Raw genomic sequence first — 17,280 nt, forward strand, 5'->3', positions numbered from 1 at the left:
AGGGTTGTGACTGTGTCTGCTTAGATCGGCTTAGCAAGGTGAACCCCGGGCGCAAACTTGGAGCCCGGGAAAGCAGGGCCAAGAGGCACCAGCTCTCCCGACGCTTTCCTTCCCTGCCGCGACAGAGCGAACGACCAAAGCCTGCTGAGGAAGCAGCAGCGAAGTGTGGTTTGTGCCAAGCTGAAAACCTGTGGGAAAGCATAGCAGTCGCTGGGAAATCAGAGTCGGTTCTGCGGTCTCTTCTGCTGCTTGCCTGAGCCCAGTCTCGCGGTGGGAGACACCCGCATACAGCGAAAGCCTCTTTGCCCGGGCATCTCCTCTGGGAAGGCACAGCATTCGTTGGGAAATCAGAATCGGATGTGTGTGATGCTGCAGCTGAAGGCCTGAGCTAGTCTCCACAGCATGGTGGAAGATACCCGCATGGACCGAAATCCTCTTTGCCCTAGCACCCCTCTGCCGGAGAGAGAAGCGCGCTTGCGCCTGTGGAAAGAGCCTTAAGGAAAGGGACACGTCTTTCACTGGGCTCCCCAGGAGCATCTGTGGAAGGTGTAGCACGCTGCCCAGGGAGAAGAGCAGGAGCCGTTGGCCTTCTGGTCTGGAAACGGTTGCGAAGCAGGAGAGCCAGCCCTGGCAGGCACAGCGGCCTGTGGCAATACATGTCTCTCCCGCTCCCTGTGCAGAGAGACGGAAGCCTGGCTGCTAAGTAGACAGGAAGAGATGAGAATGGCAAGGCGCGAGCTCCACTCTTAGGAAGGAGTCTGGGTAGAAAGCATGCTTGTCCTGAGCCTGTGGGCCAAGGAGACAGCAGCTCCTTGGCCATCTGTCCCTGGGGCAGACATGCTCTTGCCACGGGACGCCTACCCTGAACTCGCAGAAACAGCTCCCTGAAATAACGGGGAGTCAGATGCCGTCTTCCTCTAGGATGTGGAAGCTTGGAGGAGGCACGGGGTTTAAGGGGAAGGAGTGGGTACAGTCCCCCAAAGCTCCCTATTCAGTGTACGGCCGGTGTGCAGGGATCCTGTCACCTCTCCTTTCCTGTGGGAAAGCACTGGCCTAGTTCGCGAGTTCGCCTGAGTGCCAGAGTAAAAGGCCAAGCGATGCCTACACTGGGAAATGGTAGTGTGCATAGAGTGCCATCCTAGGCTATGCATGCTACTGTAGGGTTCTGGCTGTGTCTGCTTAGTTCCGCCTTGCAGGGTGAACCCAGGACGCGAACAATGAGCCAGGGAAAGCATAGCCCAAGAGGCAACAGCTTTCCCGAAGTACTTCTTCTCTGACGCGACTAAAGCATTGCTGAGGAAGCAGCAGCGAAGTGCTGTTCGCTCCAAGCCAAAGCCTCTGCGAAAGCACAGCATTCGCTGAGAAATGTTCTGCGTGCTGCTGCTGCTTGCCTGAGTCCTGTCTTGCGGTGGGAGAAACCCGTATACAGTGAAAGCCTCTTTGCCTGGGCATCTCCCCTGGGAAAGCACAACTTTCCTTGAGAAATCAGAGTTGGGTTTGGGGCTGCTGCTTTTTGCCTGGCCTAGTGTCTGCAGGTCGGTGGAAGATACCCGTATTGAGCGAAATACCCTTTGCCCTAGCATCCCCTCTGCCTGAGAGGGAATCAAGTGTGGGGAAGGCGCAGCACGCCACCCCTGGAGAAGAGAAGGAGCCGTTGGCCTTGGGGTCGGGAAACACTCGGGATGCAGGATAGCCTGCCGTAGCACGAACAGGAGGCTGCTGGCAAGACAAGTGTCACCCGCTTCCTGTGCCGAGAGATGGAAGCCTGGCTGCTAAGGAGACATGAGGGGACGACTAGGGCAGGGTCCCGTGCTACACACTAAGGCAGGAGTCTGGTCAGAAGGCACGCCTGTCCTGTGCCTCTGGTCCCAAGGGGAGAGCATCTCCTTGGCCACGTGTCCCAAGGGCAGACTTGGGCTTGCCACCAGGTGCCATTGCCGGAACTCGCAGAAACAGCCCCATGGAGAAACGGGCAGTCAGATGCCGTCTTCCACCAAGATGTGGCAGGGAATTGGGTGGCACAGCGTGTGCCAGGGAAGGAGTGGAGACACTCCCCCACAGTTCCCCATCCCAGTGCACGGGTCGTGTGCAGTGATCCTGTCGCCTCCTCTCCCATGTGCTGAAGGACTGGCCTAGACCCCGAGTCTGCCTGAGCACCGGACAAAAGGCAAAGCCTTACCTACCCCAGGAGATGCTAATAGGCATAGAGGGCCATGCTAGGCCACGAACGCTGCTGCAGGGTTGTGACTGTGTCTGCTTACTTCGGGTTAGCAAGGTGAACCCCGGGCGCAAACTTGGAGCCCGGGAAAGCAAGGCCCAAGAGGCACCAGCTCTCCAGAGGCTTTTCTTCCCTGCCGCGACAGAGCGAACGACCAAAGCCTTGCTGAGGAAGCAGCAGCGAAGTGCGGTTTATGCCAAGCTGAAAACCTGTGGGAAAGCATAGCAGTCACTAGGAAATCAGAGTCGGTTCTGCGGTCTCTTCTGCTGCTTGCCTGAGCCCAGTCTCGCGGTGGGATATACCCGCAAACAGCGAAAGCCTCTTTGCCCGGGCTCGCCTCAGGGAAGGCACAGCATTCGTTGGGAAATGAGAATCGGATGTGTGTGATGCTGCAGCTGAAGGCCTGAGCTAGTCTCCGCAGCATGGTGGAAGATACCCGCATGGAGCGAAATCCTCTTTGTCCTAGCACCCCTCTGCCTGAGAGAGAAGCGCGCTTGCGCCTGTGGGAAGAGCCTTAAGGAAAGGGACACGTCTTTCACTGCGCTCCCCAGGAGCATGTCTGTGGAAGGTGCAGCACGCTGCCCAGGGAGAAGAGCAGGAGCCGTTGGCCTTCTGGTCTGGAAACGGTTGCGAAGCAGGAGAGCCGGCCCTGGCAGGCACAGGGGCCGGTGGCAATACAAGTGTCACCCGCTCCCTGTGCAGATAGATGGAAGCCTGGCTGCTCGGAGAGAGGAGGGGATGAGTAGGGCAGGGCACGTGCTCCACTCTTAGGAAGGAGTCTGGGCAGAAAGCATGCCTGTCCTGAGCCTCTTGGCTCAAGGAGACAGCAGCGCTTTGGCCACCTGTCCCTGGGGCAGACATGCGCTAGCCACCAGGCGCCTACGCTGAACTCGCAGAAACAGCTCCCTGAAATATCGGGGAGTCAGACGCCGTCTTCCTCCATGATGTGGAAGCTTGGAGGAGGCACGGGGTTTAAGGGGAAGGGATTGGAACACTCCCCCAAAGCTCCCTATTCAGTGCAAGGGCGGTAAGCATGGATCCTGTAACCTCTCCTTTCCTGTAGGGAAAGCACTGGCTTAGTCCGCGATTCCGCCTGAGCGCCAGAGTAAAAGGCCAAGCGATGCCTACACCGGGAGATGGTAGTGTGTATAGGGTGCCATCTAGGCTCCGCACGCTACTGCAGGGTTGTGGCTGTGTCTGCTTAGTTGGCCTGGGAGGGTGAATCCAGCACGCAAACAAGGAGCCCGCTAAAAAAGGACCAAGAGGCACCAGCTCTCCCGCAGCTCTTTTTCCCTGACATGACTGTAGCCTTGCTGAGGAAGCAGCGGCAAAGTGAGGTTCGCTCCAAGCCAAAGCCTCTGCGAAAGCACAGCATTCGCTGAGAAATGTTCTACGGGCTGCTGCTGCTTGCCTGAGCCCTGTCTAGCGGTGGGAGAAACCCCCATACAGGGAGAAACCTCGCCCTTAGCATGGTTTTGCACATGTCTGACACCGCGCTCCCCAGGAGCGAAATAAGTGTGGGGAAGACACGGCACGCACGCCGCCCACAGAGAAGAGAAGGAGCCGTTAGCCTTGGGTTCAGGAAACGCTCGGATAGCAAGATAGCCTCCCGTGGCCCAAACAACAGTCCTGTGGCTAGACAAGTGTCCCCCGTTCCCTGTGCGGTGAGATGGAAGCCTGGCTGCTAAGGAGACATGAGATTTCGTCTAGGGCAGGGGCGCGTACTCCCCTCTGAGGAATGAGGTTGGGCAGAAGGCAGCCCTGTCCTCTGCCTCTGGTCCCAAGGGCACAGCATCTCCTTCGACAACAGTCCGTAGGGCAGACTTGGGCTTGCTACCAGGCACCATACCCTGAATTCGCAGAAACAGCTCCCTCGAGAAACGGGCAGTCAGATGCCATCTTCCTCCAAGATGTGACATCGTTGTCGGTGGCAAGGGGTGTTCCGGGGAAGGAGTGGCGACAATCCCCCAAAGCTCCCCAATCTAGTGCACAGGCGGTGTTCAGGGATCCTGTCGCCTCTCCTCTCTGTGTGGAAGGCACTGGCCTTGTCCATTAGTCCGCCTGAGGGCCAGTGCAAAAGGCCAAGTGTTGCCTACACTGGGAGATGGTAGTGTGCATAGATTAACATCCTAGGCCACGCACGCAGCTGCAGGTTTGTGGCTCTGTCTGCTTACTTCGGCCTGGTTGGGTGAATCCAGGGCGTGAACATGGAACCCTGGAAAGCAAGGCCCAAGAGGCACCAGCTCTCCCACGGCTTCTCTTCCCTGAGGCGACAAAGCGGACGCCCAAAGCCTTGCTGAGGAAGCAGCAGCGAAGTGCGGTTCGCACCAAGCTGAAAATCTCTGCGAAAGTTTAGCAGTCGCTGGGAAAGCAGAGTTGGTTCTGTGAGCTGCTGTTGCTGCTTGCCTTAGCCTAGTATTCGCAGCATGGCGGGAGAAACCCTCATAGAGCGAAAGCTTCTTTGCCCGGGCATCCCCTCTAGGAAAGCACATCATTCTTTGGGAAAACAGAGTCGGGTCTGTGGGATGCTGCTGCTGCTTGCCTGAGCTAGTCTCCACAGCACAGTGTAATAAACCCGGATGGAGCGAAATACTCTTTGCTTGGGCATCCCCTCTGCCTGAGAGAGAAGCGTGGTTAAGCCTGTGGAAAGAGCCTTAAGGAAAGGGACACGTCTGTCACTGCAGAGCAACGGAATCCTGGCTGCTAAGGAGACACGAGGGGAAGATTAGGGCAGGGGAAAGGGCTCCACTCTGAGGAAGGAGTCTGGGCAGAAAGCATGCCTGTCCTGAGCCTCTGGGCCCAAGGAGACAGCAGCTTTGGCCACCTGTCTCTGGTGGAGACATGGGCTTGCCACCAGGCGCCTACCCTGAACTCGCAGCAGAAACAGCTCCCTGAAAGAACTGGCAGTCATATTCCGTCTTCCTCCAGGATGTGGAAGCGTTCGCAAAGGCACGGGGTGTCCAGGGAAGGATTGGGGACAGTCCCCCACAGCTCCCCATCCCAGTGCGCGGGGGCGGTGTGCAGGGATCGTGACGCCTTTCCTCTCCTGTGGGGAAGGCACTGGCTTGGTCCCCGAGTCTGCCTGCGCGCCAGAGCAAAAAGCCAAGCTTTGCCTATGCCAGGAGATGGTAGTGGGCATAGAGTGCCATCCTAGGGCGTGCACGATTCTGCAGGGTTGTGACTGTGTCTTAGTTCAGCTAGGCAGTGTGAACCGAGGTGCTAACATGGAGCCCGGGAAAACAAAGCCCAAGAGGCACCAGCTCTCCCACAGCTCTTCTTCCCTGACGGGACCGAGTGAACGCCCAAAGCCTTGTTGAGGAAGCGGCAGCGAAGTGCGGTTCACGCCAAGCTGAAAACCTCTGCGAAAGCATATCAGTTGCTGGGAAATCAGAGTCGGTTCTGTGGGCTGCTCTTGCTCCTTGCCTTAGCCTAGTATTCGCAGCAGAGTGGGAGAAACACGCATAGAGCGAAAGCCTCTTTGCCCGGGCATCCCCTCTGGGAAAGCACAGCATTCTTTGGGAAATCAGAGTCGGGTCTGTGGGATGCTGCTGCTGCTTGCCTTAGCTAGTCTCCACAGCTCGTTGTAATAAACCCGCATGGAGCAAAATCCTCTTTGCCCGTGCATCCCCCTCTGCCTGAGAGAGCACCTGTCGAAACAGCCTTAACGAAAGGGACACGTCTGTTACCGCGCTCCTCAGGAGCATGTGTGCATAAGGCGCAGCACGCCGCCCTGGGAGAAGTGAAGGAGCTGTTGGCTTTGCTGTCGGGAAACGGTGGTGAAGCAGGAGAGCCTGCCATAGCAGGAACAGCAGGCAGGTAGCAAGACAAGTGTCACCCGCTCCCTGTGCGGATAAAATGAAGCCTGGCGGCTGAGACACGAGTGGCTAAGGAGACATGAGGGTGCTCGTGATCCTCTCTGAGGAAGGAGTCTGGGCAGAAGGCAGGCCTGTCCTGTGCCTCTGGTCCCAAGGGGCCAGCATCTCCTTGGACACATGTCCCTAGGGCAGACTTGGGTTTGCCACCAGGCGCAATACCCGGAACTCACAGAAACAGCTCCCTGGAGAAACAGGCAGTCAGAGGCATTCTTCCTCCAAGATGTGGCAGCGTTCGCGGAGGCACGGGGTTTCCGGGGAAGGAGTGGGGGACAGTCCCCCACAGCTCCCCATCCCAGTGCATGGGCGGTGATCAGTGATCCTGTCGCCTCTTCTTTCCTGTGGAGAAGGCACTGGCCTAGTCCACGAGTCTGCCTGCGCGCCAGGGCAAAAGGCCAAGTCACCGGAGATGGTAGTGTGCATAGAGTGCAATCCTAGGCCTCACATGCTGCTGCAGGGTTGTGGCTTTGCTTAGTTTGGCCTGGCAGTGTGAACCCAGGGCGGGAACATGGAGCCCAGGAAAACAAGGCCCAAGAGGCACCAGCTCTCCCACGGCTCTTCTTCTCTTAAGCGACAGAGCTAATGCCCAAAGCTTTGCTGAGGAAGCAGAGGCGAAGTGCAGTTCGCGCCAAGTCCAAAAACTCTGCAAAAGCAGAGTAGGCGCTGGGAAATCAGAGTCGGTTCTGTGGGCTGCTGTTGCGCCTTGACTTAACCTAGTATTCACAGAACGGTGGGATAAACCCGCATAGAGCAAAAGCCTCTTTGTACGTGCATCCTCTCTGGGAAAGCACAGCATTCTTTGGGAAATCTGTGTCAGTTCTGTGGGATGCTGATGCCGCTTGTCTGAACATAGTCTCCGAAGCATGGTGGGAGAAAACCCGTATGGAGCGAAATCCTCTTAGCCCGGTCATCCCCTCTGCCTGAGAGAGAAGTGTGGTTGCACCTGTGGAAACAGCCTTAAGGAAAGGGACACGTCTGTCACTGTGCTCCCCAGGAGCATGTCTGGGAAAGGCGCAGCAACGCCGCCCTGGGAGAAGAGAACGAGCCATTGGCCTTGTTGGGAAACGGTCGTGAACCAGGAGAGCCTGCCATGGCAGGAACAGCGGGCGGGTGGCAAGACAAGTGTCACCACAGTCTATGATGACACTTTTGAGTCAAGGTTCATCTACTCTACAGCTGAGACTGTAAATTTTTAAAGGCAACATGTTTAAAGGCAACATCATGAAAGAAGGTTTGGTGGATTGCTTTGATTTTCTATTCATGGTATCAGATGAGTTTAAGGGAGCATAATCCAATAAAAAATTAAAATTAATTTTAAAAAATAAGAAAAAAACATTTTAATGTCTTTGCCTTTGTGATTCCTGCAAATGAAACTACAAGAAAGGACTGAGAACATTTTCTTTTTTTCGATTTGTTTTTCTTCAATTTGGACCTCCTTCTTAGGTCTCTGATCGAAGAATGCTACACAGACTCTGTAGTGTAGAAAGGACAAAATATCATATTACAAAATATTCCATTCCTATCCTTTTGTATACCCAGAACAATAAGTTAATATATGTGCTGCCAAAGGAGCACACCAGAGCTATAAGTTAAGTGAAGATTGTACTGGGAAGATGAAACAATTATTCCATAAAATGAGTGGGTTTTGAATGGGACATGAAGGGCGGACTTGTGAGTTAAGAAAAAAAATATATATATAAAGACTTAATGAAGGTTTAATTAAAGCATAATAACTATGCTGTATTCCAAAAATATATTAAAATGATGATATGGAAATACCTTGCCTAGTACTTAATATCTCACAGAGTAACATCAAAGCACCTATTAATCCTTTCTACTAACAGCTGTTCCTCTTTGTTTCACTTTACATAACATGTGATGGATTGACATTTGTAGAAATAAGGAGGAAACATGGAAGAAAGTGAACAATTAGAAAGGATCAAAATACAGTAATAAACCAGGTAAATAACCAGTGAATATTATTATAGTAAATATATGCACATTTATAAACTGAGAGTTTTCAGGAGTGACAGCCAATGTAGAAGATCGAGATGGTGTTATAGAAAATTCCATAAAACCCTTTGCATTAGTTTAACAGCCTGGTATAATATTTAGAAATATGTGTAATTTCTTTGAGCAGTTAAGCATAGAAAAAACATGGCTGAAATAATGATAAACACTTAACATTTACTTAAATTTTTGTTTATTTTTATCCTTTAATGCCCATCTTGTGTTCATAATGTCCTAAGTATTTGTGGTTGTTGGATCAAAGTAAATTTGAAAATTTCCATGGGGAGGGGAAATGGTATCTGTTTGTAAAACAAAACAAAACAAAACAAAAAACACAGGGCACCTTTCCTATGGTTGTGAGCTGCCCTGCCCTTCCCTTACTGCTCAATGCATTTTCATTAACACCCACCTCACAGTCCATAGGCAGCTATCTGTGTTCCCATCTTTAAGAAATTTTATCCTACAAGTCTTTTCTCATGACACTGTTGCCTATTACATAAATCAAACAGACATTCAACCTCTTGGAATGGAATCAGAAACCCACAAAGCTGACTGCTGTCAGGACTCATAAGGAAGGCAATTAATAAATTTATTATTTAGGAGAGGAGTTGTTTGCTTTCCAAAAATCCATGCAAAGTTGGAATGTTATCCGGAGTGTATATCAAACTGACGAAGCAAAAAATGTCTTTTTATCTCAGGTTCACCCATTTGACAATCATTATATTTTCTCCCTTATCTCTGGTTTGGTCAGCTATGCTAGTGTCAGAACACTTAATTCATTCAGTCAATCAACAAAGACCTATTTAGTACTAATTTTTTGTGGGTGGGATGAATAAGACAAATATCTGCCACAATGGAGCATATGATCTAGAGTTTAAAATTCATATTTGAATTACTTACATACCACCACATACATGAATTACATACTTACCACCACAAATGTAAACAACACTTATAAAATTGATAATGCTAAGGAGAAGACCTTAATATTCAAAGCAATAAAATTGATATGTCTATTAGTAGAAATAAAAAATAGTCATATATTAACTAAAGTAAAATTTAGGGCTCCCTGGGTAACTCAATCAGTTAAGCAACTGCATTTGGCTCAGGTCATGATCCCAGGGTCCTGGGATTAAGACCTGCATTGGGCTCACTGCTGGGTAATAAGCCTGCCTCTCAATCTTCCTCTGCCTGCCACTCTGCCAACATGAGCTCTCTCTCTCTCTCTGTCAAATAAACAAATAAAATCTTTAAAAAAGATAAATATAAAGTAACACTTACTGGAGATTTGGGGATGGTGATGTCATCAAGATGGCAACATGGATGCATGGATGGCTCCTTATTTATTGTGAAAGGTAAATGTATAGTCAAAACCAGATTCTCTAATATTGTAATGGTGATATATAAATCATTTAGTAGTCTAGTTTAAAAGTTAAAAAAACAAGCCCATTAAAAATAACTATAACTGCAATCATTTGTTATTGAAAGTACAATATAAAAATGATCTAAAATGTAAAAACATCAATAACCTATTGTTATAGGAGAAGTATAAATTTTCTGTAAACTATTGAAGTTCAGTTGTTTTCAAAATAAAATGGAATGTTATAACTAACGTATTTTATATAAGCTTAACGGTAAATATAAAAAAATATGTAGTAGATTCACAAAAGATTTTGATAAAGAAGTTAAAACATACTGCCACAAAAAGTCATCAGATTACAAACAAAGAGAACAAGACAGGAAATAAAGAGCAGAGCATCTACAAAAGAGAAACAAAACAGATAAACACTGGGGAAAGAAAAAAAAATTTAAAAAAGGGAGGGGAAGGCAAATCATAATACACTTAACTATAAGTAACAAAAAACTGTTTCTGGAGGGGAGATGGGCAGGGGAATGGGCTAAGCCAGTAATAATTATTAGGAGGTCACTTGTGATGAGCATTGATGAGCATATGTAAATGGTGAATTACTAAATTCTACTCCTGAAACTAATATTACACTATATATTAACTAAAATTTAAATAAATCATGAAATATAAAAAGAATGAAAGGCAATAGTTAAGTCCTTACCTATCCATAATTACTTTAACTGTAAGTGAATGGAATCATCAGTTGGAAGACATAGAAAGGCTAGAATAGATTAAAAAAACAAACAAAAAACACAAGATCCAACAATATGTTGCATATAAAAGAATCACTTTAGCTTTAAGGACACACATGGGCAGAGAGTAAAGGGATAGAAAAAGATATTCCAAGCTAATGATAACAACAAAAAAAAAAGGGTGGCAATAACTATAACAGACAAAATAGGGTTTATATAAGCTAAAAATCACCACAGGAGTCAAGGAAGGTCAATATACAATAAGAAAAGTGTCATCAATTCATCAATACAGTAATTGTAAATATCATGTACCTAATATTGAGCCACATAAATATATAAAACAAATACTAACAAAACAAAAAGGAGAAATAAATAGCAATACAATAATATCTGGGGACAATAATACCCCACTCTTACCTATGGATAGATCATCCAGACAGAAAATCAATAAGAAAATAGTGAATTTTAACACTATGCCTGGACAACTGGGTGGCTCAGTCAGTTAAGCCTTTGCCTTTGGCTCAGGTCGTGATTCCAGGGTCCTGAGATAGAGTCCCACATTGGGCTCCCTGCTCAGGAGGGGGTCTTTTCACTCTGTCTCTGCCCTTGCCCCTTGCTCATTCTCTCTGCCCTGCTCTCTCTCTCTCAAACAAACAAACAAAACAAACAAACAAACAAGAACTATGTCAAATGAACCTAATATATTTACAGGATATTCCATCCAATAGTATCATAATAAATATTCTTCTCAAACACATGTGGAAAATTTTCTAGGATAGATAACATTTTAAACCACAAAACAAGAGTCCCCCCAAAATCAATAATATAGAAAGCATATCAAGTATATTTCCAGCCAAAATAATATGAAACTAGAAATCAATACAGAAGGAAATTTGGAAAATTTACAAATACACAGACATACACATTTTTAAACAAACAAAAAAAATCAAAAAAGAAGACAAAGTGGGAATAAAAATACATCTTGAGGAAAATAAAAAAATATATACCAAAAAATTATGAGAAGCAGCAAAGCAGTTATAAAAGGAAATTTTATAGCTATAAATGTATATAAAAAATATTTCAAATAAAGAACTTAATATAAAAGTTCAAAAAAAAAAATACAAAAAGAACAAAGTAAACTTAAAAGTAGCAAAAGGAAGGAAAAAAAAATAAAAATTAGGGCAGAAATAAATGAAATATAGAATTAAAAAACTAGAAAGTCTTTTTTAAATGGTAAATAAAATTAAACTTGGTAATGGTAAATAAAAAAAAAAAAAGACAGCTATCCAGAATAGATCACATCCTTGGTCCTAAATCAGGACTCAACCGGTATCAAAAGATTGGGATCATTCCCTGCATATTTTCAGACCACAATGCTCTAAAGCTAGAACTCAACCACAAAAGGAAGTTTGAAAAGAACCCAAATACATGGAGACTAAAGAGCATCCTTCTAACGAATGAATGGGTCAACCGGGAGATTAAAGAAGAATTGAAAAAAGTCATGGAAACAAATGATAATGAAAATACAACGGTTCAAAATCTGTGGGACACAACAAAGGCAGTCCTGAGAGGAAAATATATAGTGGTACAAGCCTTTCTCAAGAAACAAGAAAGGTCTCAGGTACACAACCTAACCCTACACCTAAAAGAGCTGGAGAAAGAACAAGAAAGAAACCCTAAGCCCAGCAGGAGAAGAGAAATCATAAAGATCAGAGCAGAAATCAATGAAATAGAAACCAAAAAAACAATAGAACAAATCAACGAAAGTAGGAGCTGGTTCTTTGAAAGAATTAATAAAATTGATAAACCCCTGGCCCGACTTATCAAAAAGAAAAGAGAAAGGACCCAAATAAATGAAATCATGAATGAAAGAGGAGAGATCACAACTAACACCAAAGAAATACAAACTATTATAAGAACATACTATGAGCAACTCTATGCCAATAAATTTGACAATCTGGAAGAAATGGATGCATTCCTAGAAACATATAAACTACCACAACTGAACCAGGAAGAAATAGAAAACCTGAACAGACCCATAACCAGTAAGGAGATTGAAACAGTCATTAAAAATCTCCAAACAAACAAAAGCCCAGGGCCAGACGGCTTCCCGGGGGAATTCTACCAAACATTTAAAGAAGAACTAATTCCTATTCTCCTAAAACTGTTCCAAAAAATAGAAATGGAAGGAAAACTTCCAAACTCATTTTATGAGGCCAGCATCACCTTGATCCCAAAACGAGACAAGGATCCCACCACCAAAAAAGAGAGCTATAGACCAATATCCTTGATGAACACAGATGCAAAAAAATACTCAACAAAATCCTAGCCAATAGGATTCAACAGTACATTAAAAGGATTATTCACCACGACCAAGTGGGATTTATTCCAGGGCTGCAAGGTTGGTTCAACATCCGCAAATCAGTCAATGTGATACAACACATCAATAAAAGAAAGAACAAGAACCATATGATACTCTCCATAGATGCTGAAAAAGCATTTGACAAAGTACAGCATCCCTTCCTGATCAAAACTCTTCAAAGTGTAGGGATAGAGGGCACATACCTCAATATCATCAAAGCCATCTATGAAAAACCCACCGCAAATATCATTCTCAATGGAGAAAAACTGAAAGCTTTTCCGCTAAGGTCAGAAACATGGCAGGGATGTCCATTATCACCACTGCTATTCAACATAGTACTAGAGGTCCTAGCCTCAGCAATCAGACAACAGAAGGAAATTAAAGGCATCCAAATCGGCAAAGAAGAAGTCAAATTATCACTCTTCGCAGATGATATGATACTATATGTGGAAAACCCAAAAGACTCCACTCCAAAACTGCTAGAACTTATACAGGAATTCAGTAAAGAGTCAGGATATAAAATCAATGCACAGAAATCAGTTGCATTTCTGTACACCAACAGCAAGACAGAAGAAAGAGAAATTAAGGAGTCAATCCCATTTACAATTGCAGCCAAAACCATAAGATACCTAGGAATAAACCTAACCAAAGACGCACAGAATCTATACTCAGAAAACTATAAAGTACTCATGAAAGAAATTGAGGAAGACACAAAGAAATGGAAAAATGTTCCATGCTCCTGGATTGGAAGAATAAATATTGTGGAAATGTCTATGCTATCTAAAGCAATCTACACATTTAATGCAATTCCTATCAAAGTACCATCCATCTTTTTCAAAGAAATGGAACAAATAATTCTAAAATTTATATGGAACCAGAAAAGACCTCGAATAGCCAAAGGGATATTGAAAAAGAAAGCCAACGTTGGTGGCATCACAATTCCGGACTTCAAGCTCTATTACAAAGCTGTCATCATCAAGACAGCATGGTACTGGCACATAAACAGACACATAGATCAATGGAACAGAATAGAGAGCCCAGAAATAGACCCTCAACTCTACTTTTCGACAAAGCAGGAAAGAATGTCCAATGGAAAAAAGACAGCCTCTTCAATAAATGGTGCTGGGAAAACTGGACAGCCACATGCAGAAAAATGAAATTGGACCCTTTCTTTACACTACACACAAAAATAGACTCAAAATGGGTGAAGGACCTCAGTGTGTTAAAGGAATCCATCAAAATCCCTGAGGAGAACACAGGCAGCAGCCTCTTCGACCTCAGTCGCAGCAACATCTTCCTAGGAACAATGCCAAAGGCAAGGGAAGCAAGGGCAAAAATGAACTATTGGGATTTCATCAAGATCAAAAGCTTTGCACAGCAAAGGAAACAGTTAACAAAATCAAAAGACAACTGACAGAATGGGAGAAGATATGTGCAAACGACATATCAGATAAAGGACTAGTGTCCAAAATCTATAAAGAACTTAGCAAACTCAACACCCAAAGAACAAATAATCCAATCAAGAAATGGGCAGAGGACATGAACAGACATTTCTGCAAAGAAGACATCCAGATGGCCAACAGACACATGAAAAAGTGCTCCATATCACTCGGCATCAGGGAAATACAAATCAAAACCACAATGAGATATCACCTCACACCAGTCAGAATGGCTAAAATCAACAAGTCAGGAAAGGACAGATGCTGGCGAGGATGCAGAGAAAGGGGAACCCTCCTCCACTGTTGGTGGGAATGCAAGCTGGTGCAACCTCTCTGGAAAACAGCATGGAGGTTCCTCAAAATGTTGAAAATAGAACTGCCCTATGACCCAGCAATTGCACTACTGGGTATTTACCCTAAAGATACTAACGTAGTGATCCAAAGGGGCACGTGCACCCGAATGTTTATAGCAGCAATGTCCACAATAGCCAAACTATGGAAAGAACCTAGATGTCCATCAACAGATGAATGGATCAAGAAGGTGTGGTATATATACACAATGGAATACTATGCATCCATCAAAAGAAATGAAATCTTGCCATTTGCGACAACATGGATGGAACTAGAGCGTATCATGCTTAGTGAAATAAGTCAAGCAGAGAAAGACAACTATCATATGATCTCCCTGATATGAGGAAGTGGGTGATGCAACATGGGGGCTTAAGTGGGTAGGAGAAGAGTAAATGAAACAGGATGGGATTGGGAGGGAGACAAACCATAAGTGACTCTTAATCTCACAAAACAAACTGAGGGTTTCTGGGGGGAGGGGGTTTGAGAGAAGGGGGTGGGATTATGGACATTGGGGAGGGTATGTGCTTTGGTGAGTGCTGTGAAGTGTGTAAACCTGGTGATTCACAGACCTGTACCCCTGGGGATAAAAATATATGTTTATAAAAAATAAAAAATTAAAAAAAAAAGACAGCTAGACTAACTCAGAAAAAAGAGAGAAGATTCAATAAAATCAGAAATGAAAAAGGAGACATTATAACAGATACCACAGAAATATAAAGGATAAAAGACAGTTAAATGCCAGCGAATCAAAAGCCTAGAGGAAATGGACAAATTCCTAGGCACATACAACCAATCAAGACTGAATCATAAGGACATAAAAAATGTGAACAGACCAATAAGGGGTAAGGAGATTGAATCCGTAATAAAAACCTTCTAACAAATAAAAGTCCAGATCAGATGATTTCCACAGTGAATTCTACCAAACATTTTAAGGCAAAATAATACAAATACTTTTTAAACCCTTCCCAAAGAGTTGAAGAGGTTGAAATACTCCGAGGCACATTTTACAAGCCAGCATTATCTTGATATCAAAACCAGACAGGAGCACTACAAAAGCAAAACAAAAAAAAAAACAAAAACAAACAAACAAACAAAAAAACAAAGCAGCAACAAAAAGAACTACTGGATAATATTCCTGATAAATAAAAATGTAAAAATTCTCTACAAAATGCTACAAAACTGAATTCACCAGCACATATCAGTAAATGTGATGCATTATATTAATAGAATGATCAATAAAAAACTCATATGATCAACTCAATATATGCAGAAAAGGCATTTGACAAAATTCAACACCCTTTCATAATAAAAATACTCACCAAACTGGGTACAGAAAGAATACACATCAACATAATAAAAACCACATATTCCGTGGAAGGATTCAAGATGGTGGAGAAGTAGCAGGCTGAGACGACATCAGGTAGCAGGAGATCAGCTAGATAGCTTATCTAACCATTGCAAACACCTACAAATCCAATGGGAGATCAAAGAGAAGGAGAGCAACCATTCTAGAAACAGAAAAATGATCACTTTCTGAAAGGTAGAGCCGGCAGAAAAGTGAACCCGAAGAACAGGAAGGTAGACCACGGGGGTGGGTGTGCAGCTCCCGGCAAGCGGTGGAGCAACGGAGCACAAAATCAGGACTTTTTAAAAGTTTGATCCACTGAGGGATATCACCCCAGAGGCTAAACCAGAGTGAAGCCCAAGAGGGGTCAGCATAGTCCCAGGTCCCTCAGGGTCACAGAAGGACCAGGGGTATCTGAGTGTCACAGAACTCACAGGTATTAGAGTGGGGAAGCTGAGGAGTGAGCTCTCAACCCAGGGTTACTTTGAACCAGGCATAGGCAGGATGAGCTTGGAGCATGGCCAAGGGCCAGGGAGACGGGAGTAATTGAGCTCTTTTCTCCAAGCATGGCCAGAGGCCAGGGAGATGAGAATGACCAAGGACTTTTCTCCAAGTACGAGTGACAGAGCGCTTTTCTCCAAGCATGGCCAGAGGCTGGGAAGATGGGAGTAATTAAGCACTTTTCTCTAAGGGTGCACTGAGGAGCGGGGCCTTGAGCTCTCCACTACTCTGGGCAGGATTGTGAGACCGCCATTATCATTCTATCATCCAGAACTCTACGGAAAGCCTTCAGGGAATAAAAGCTCCTGGATTACTTAGCCTTACCCCAGGTAAGGGCAGGACAAATCCATCTCGGGCAAAGACACTTGAGAATCAATACAACAGGCCCCTTGCCAGAAGACCAACAAGAAACCCAGCCAAGATCAACTTCACTTAGTAAGGAGAACAGTGGAATTCCAGAGGAGGAGAAAGCAAAACAAGGAATTCGTGGCTTTCTCCCAATGATTCATTAGTCTTGCAGTTATATATTTTTTTCTTTTTTCTTCTGCTAATTTTTTTAACTTTTACCCTTTCCTCTTAATGATTTTTAACTAGTTTATTTTTAAAATACCTTACAAAAAATAATAATCTATTTGAATCTTCATTATTATAGTCATATTTTATCCTCCATTGTACCTAACTATATATTTTTTTACACATAGGGTTTTTTCTTTTAAAAAATTTGGGGTATAACTTCTCCTAATAGAACAAAATATACCCTAAATCTATCTCCAAGATTGTTCTAGTGTCCAGCCTGAGCAAATTCTCTCCAGTTTATTTTTCTTTATTGTCCCAACCAACTTGCTTTATCAACTTGTTTTTTAGAACTTAAATTTATTTATCATTTTTTTAAAGATTTTATTTATTTATCAGAGAGAGGGGGGGGAGAGAGTGAGCACAGGCAGACAGAATGGCAGGCAGAGGCAGAGGGAGAAGCAGGCGCCCTGCCGAGCAAGGAGCCCGATGTGGGACTCGATCCCAGGACGCTGAGATCATGACCTGAGCCGAAGGTAGCTGCTTAACCAACTGAGCCACCCAGGCGT

This window comes from Mustela putorius, unplaced genomic scaffold, assembly GCF_011764305.1.
Source record: "Mustela putorius furo isolate JIRA1106 unplaced genomic scaffold, ASM1176430v1.1 tig00004200_pilon_pilon_pilon, whole genome shotgun sequence".
In the NCBI taxonomy this organism is placed as follows: domain Eukaryota; kingdom Metazoa; phylum Chordata; class Mammalia; order Carnivora; family Mustelidae; genus Mustela; species Mustela putorius.